This window comes from Phoenix dactylifera, unplaced genomic scaffold (genome assembly GCF_009389715.1).
Source record: "Phoenix dactylifera cultivar Barhee BC4 unplaced genomic scaffold, palm_55x_up_171113_PBpolish2nd_filt_p 000648F, whole genome shotgun sequence".
In the NCBI taxonomy this organism is placed as follows: domain Eukaryota; kingdom Viridiplantae; phylum Streptophyta; class Magnoliopsida; order Arecales; family Arecaceae; genus Phoenix; species Phoenix dactylifera.
The window spans coordinates 10,792-16,286 of record NW_024068038.1 but is presented as its reverse complement, the minus strand read 5'-3'; positions in this window follow the sequence as shown (position 1 = coordinate 16,286).

Here is a 5,495-nt window from a genome sequence, read left to right as displayed (position 1 = left end):
TTGATTTTGATGATTAGATTGTGGTTAAAATAGAGTTTCTTTTCAATGATCATCAAATCAGATCATAATTTAGTGATTTTCCCTCATTCGGCACGAACATAGCATGATTTTTAGGTGCGTGCCAAAGTTCGAGACGACTCGAGTAAGTTTCAGAGTCGGTTCGTAAGGGGGAGTCGACTCGCGCTTAGTCGGGAGTCGACTCGAGGTCGATGGCAGCAGAGGTGGAGTCGACTCGCATACAGTCGGGAGTCGACTCGCGCATAAGGAGAGTCGGGGTCAATAGGCGCATAAGGAGAGTCGACTCGCGCATACTTTGGAGTCGACTCGAGGTCGAGTCGACTCGCGACTCAGAGGAGTCGACTCACAGTCGGGATCCGACTTTTTAACCCTAGCTCCATCGTTTTCAAAATATTTCTATTCTCCGCCGCCACTGTTCACAAGCCCTAGAGCCGACTCCTAGGTCATCCCCGGTCGTCCCCAAGCTTTTTCCGTCGACTTTTCACCATCCATTAGGGCTTTTCCTCCCATTCTAGGTCACTATGCCTCGTAAAGCCGTCGTCCGAAAGAGGCCCCAACCCGAGGCCGGTCCCGAGAGGCGCTCCAAGGCTCGGCACGATCCCGCGAGGTCACAACCTCCGGCTCGTTCCCCGCCGAGGGCGGTTCCCGCGAGGCCATGCGCCGGGAAGGCGGTCTCCACCGGGAGATACGTCGATTTCGACTATCTCTCCCGGGAGGGCTTCACCATAGGTGAGAGATTGCGTGTCCAGGGCTTAGAGTATTTCCTTACATTAGATCTCCCCACTTACCCTGAATTAGTTAGAGAGTTTTACAGTACCGTCCATCGGAGAGATGGGGGTATCGAGGGCACGGTAGCCGGTGTCCCTCTGTTCGTTACGGAGGATCTTATTGCCCACATCCTCCACCTTCCACAAGTAGGGGTGGCTCCCACACACCCCGAGGACAGGACTAAGGCCCTTACGGCCATACTAGGATATCCTCCTCAGTCCCCTTTAGACGAGGTATCCGCTAGCTCACTTCCTGTTGAGGTGCGGATCCTCCTGAGTATTTTGTCTAGGTCCATTTTCCCGAAGACTGGCCGCTTCGATTTTGTGTCTGAGAGGGACCTCGCCCTTATGTTTTATATTCTTCAGGACACCCCAATCAACTTCTCCAAACTCATTTATAGATATCTGTGCGAGCCCCTAGATAGACCTAGGCTCACCCTCCCCTACGGTATGATGTTCACTCTGTTGTTTAGGGAGTACGAGATTCCCATTCCTGAGGGGGAACCCTCTAAGGCGTTGCGATGGACTGATCGCATGCGTCCGGGGACCCTACACAGGATGGGGTTTCGGAAGGTAGAGAGAACATGGGTTAGGAAGTCATCCACCTCCACACATACCTCCAGACACTCTCCTAGCCCTGAGCCAGATTCTGACTATCCTGACTTTCCCTCCACTTCTGCTCCTACCACCTCAGCCGGACCTTCCTCCTCAGCTCCACCACCTATGGAGGTCCGGATCGCTCCTGAGCAGCTCCTGGAGTTGCGGCAGGAGATTGTTAGAGACCTGCGAGATGAGCTACTTCGGGAGCTCCGAGGTTCAGTGCCAGCTCCCACTCCTGCACCCACATCTTCTGAGTTGGTCCCTTCCTTGACAGCCGTGACTGACATGACGGCCCATGTACGGGAAGAGATCTACAACGTGAGGAGTTTGATTCAGGCTCAGTTCTCCAGTATGAGTGAGGTCACGGGCATCACTTGGAAGATGCGCGATGACATCCGGAAGGACATGAGCACCACTACCCAGGGGGCCGAGCGCTTGTCGAATGTGCTCATCGACAAGCTGGACACACTGCAGAAGTCGGTCCTCGAACTCGATACGACACAGAGCAGGGCCATTCAGGCCGTTATCCGACAGCTCGAGAACGTCACCAATGCGGTCCAAGCACTGGTTGAGCGCATGCCTCGGGGAGCCACATCCTCAAGAGGAGGAGATACATCCTCGAGAGGAGGAGATACATCCTCGAGAGGGGGAGCCACATCCTCGAGAGGAGGAGCTACATCCTCGAGGAGACCGTAGCTGCTTTTGTGTTTTATTTTGACATGTACTGTTTTGCTTTACTTATTGTATTCACATACACATCAATACAATGAGTAGACATCTTATCTTCATTTCTGTGCAATTTGATCTATGATTGATTGTGTGTTCTGCTTACCTCCTTTTTTTTTGATACGATGACAAAAAGGGGGAGAAATATTGAATAGATATGTAAATGGAATCAACATAAAAGAAATCAAAATGAGAATCAAAAATTAAAACATAATTTGTTCTTAGTAGATTTGGTACCTCGAGGCTCATTATCTCTCTTTTGGGGCTCCTAATGGAGTAATCTCCAGAATCTATTCAAGGAATATTCGGAGATTAGCTGAATCCAACTCAAGAACAAATTGACAGATTTTTCCTCTAAATACCAAAATTTAAAATTCAAAAACTTCAATATACTAAAAGGAAATTCAGAGAATCAAAACATAGTAGAATGCATATGTTGAGGGGAAGAATCTGAATTTTTAAGAAAGCCAAATCATTAAATATATATAAGCCAAACAATTGATTGCATGATATGAAGGCTTATATAATTCCAAATGAAAGGGGGAGCTTTAACTCCAAAAATTTATTGTTTCACACCTTTCAAGCTTGGATATATTAAATTACCAGACATATGAATTCATTTATGGATTTTATTTCCTTGTTTATTGAGCAATTCACTTTACATATACTCAAAGTTTTGTCATCATCAAAAAGGGGGAGATTGTGGAGTGATTGATTAAAACCCTATTTGATTTTGATGAGCTCAAAGCATTAGAGTATATATGTTGTTTACTAATGAATTCAATTGAGTGTTTCAGTGAAAATCTTGTCTAAGTGTCTCAAGACTTGGTTCATAATATTTTGGATAAGTTAAGAAGTCAGTTTGAACCAAAGTCTGAGACTCGAGTCGACTCCAGAGTATTACGAGTCGACTCCAAACGTATCAGGATCACTGGCACGGGCTCGAGTCGACTCCTGACCATTACGAGTCGACTCCAACTGAGAACAGACAGACAAACAGAAAGCATCAACTCAAAATCTGTCAGCGAGTCGACTCCTGAAGTGCGCGAGTCGACTCCGATGTTTACCGAGTCGACTCCGGAGAAGTATGAGTCGACTCCAAGGAGTTACAGGCAGAAAAGTCAGAGAGCGGCTTTCGACCCTGAGATTCGAGTCGACTCCTGTGGAACGCGAGTCGACTCCGATGGTTGGCAGGTCAACTCCAAAGATAGTGAGAGTCGACTCTCAGCAGTACACAAGGCAAAAGTCAGAGAGCGTTTTTCGGACTCTGAGATTCGAGTCGACTCCCGCATTGCACGAGTCGACTCCGAGACACCGCGACCCCAAAGAAGACAGAAGACCAATTTGCTGTCTCTGAGATTCGAGTCGACTCCCAGACAGCTCGAGTCGACTCCAAGGCAGCGCTTCACTAAAAACACAGAAGACTAAGTTTCGAAAACTGAGAGCCGAGTCGACTCCGGAACAGTTCGAGTCGACTCCAAGACTGGACGAGCCAAAAGACAGTAGATCGAGAGTTCGGGCTCTGAGCGCCGAGTCGACTCCCAGGATTGTCGAGTCGACTCGAGTGGACCAAGTTCAAAAATAGATCCACGGACTCCATGGGATGAGCCGACTCCGAAAATGCCAAGTCAGCTCCAGAAGTTGGCGAGTTGACTCCGGGTCAAGTCGAGTCGACTCCCAGTCGAAGAGGCGACTTTAATTCAAATCCGGAACAGTTGCCGAGTCGACTCCAGAAAAGCATGAGTCGACTCCCGCTACAGCCGAGTCGACTCCTGATCGCGCGAGTCGACTCCAATCCACCAACGGACATATTGTCAGGCTGTGCAGAGTGTGCAGAACGGGCAGAAAAAGGTCTCTAACGGCTAGTTTCCGTGGGGGATGGCTTAAATAGCCACAGAAGACTGTAGCAAGGTAGAGAACAACCATTCCACTTAAAGTAATCAAGCTTTCAATCTCTGCAACCTGGTTTTCAACGGAAAAGAGGGAAGAGCAACATTAACTGCATCCACCTACTTCTTCCCAACATTGAAAGAGATCTCCTCCTGCATTCAAGTCGACCAGACATTCAAGAGGAGACCCGAAGTTCAAGAAGCCCTACTCTACTCCAACTCAAACGTGTTTGAGGGCTTCTAACTTCTCTTTTGTTTATATTGTTATTTATCTGCTTTTGAGAAGCTCTGTTTTTCTGTTACTCCTTTTTACTTCCATCTTGTCTTTGCTTGGTTTAATCGGGGGATTGAATCAGGGGTATTGAGGTTGGTTGGTGAGCCGAGTGTAAAACCAACGTGTAAGGGTTCGATTGTGATCCCGGGAAAACAATCGGGTTGGTTCTAGTCGGTGAGCCTGGGAAAACCGACCGAGTTCGTTGTGAGCTCGTAAAACAACAAGTTTGGTTGTGAGCTTGGAAAACAACCGGCTGTAATCCAAGGGGTTATAGTGAATTCCCAAGTGAGACTTGGGAAGTGGACGTAGGAGCAAGGGTTAGCTCCGAACCACTATAAAACATTATGTTTGTGATTGTTTGTCTCTCTCTATCTCTCGCATTTCATTCACCGCACATAGAAACTAATTAATCATCTCGCAAAAGCATTAATTAGTTATCCACAAAAGTTTTAATAGCCAAATTATTTTAAAACCCAATTCACCCCCCCTCTTGGGTTGTCTATCTGGGCAACATTAATATTATCACATACGATAGATTATAACATGTCAAGGGTACTTTACTCTTTTCAAGAAAAATTAGACAGCAAATTCCAAGTTTTAGCTTATTTTAAAATCTTGACAATAAAAAAAGGGGCATTTACATGAATATCTATATCACCAAGCATAGCTTTTCCTATCATAGGCCACCTCAGGGGTTAGGTTAGATTTTTCTTTTTTTAGGGGGTGTTGGTGGGGGGTTGTTTTTGTGATGTATGTTCAAATATTTTTATGCCCAACACTTGAACTGAAGTGACAAGGGTTCCCAACTTGCACAACAAGATGAAGAATTCAGGTTGACAACGTTCCCCGAATCCAATAATGACCCATCAAGAACTACAAACGCCGGCATCCAAGTAGGGTTGTCGATTGAAGCGGCTCGAGAGAAGCTTGAATCAAGCTTGATTTAAGGCTAAATGCGCTGAGCTTGAACCAACAAAATAAGCTCGAAATTAACTACAAGCCGAGCCAGAAATTGATTTAGCTCGGGCTTGAAATAGTGCTCAAATATATTTAAATTATATATAAACAATAGATGATTGAATTAACATTTTAATTGATGCATTTTCTAATCGTTGGATCAATTAAATGCTAACCGAACCTTAAACTACGCTTGAATTCTAAGAATTGATATTTCATTTAAGCTTAAGCTTTATTTAATCTTAAACTGATTTCAGCTTGATT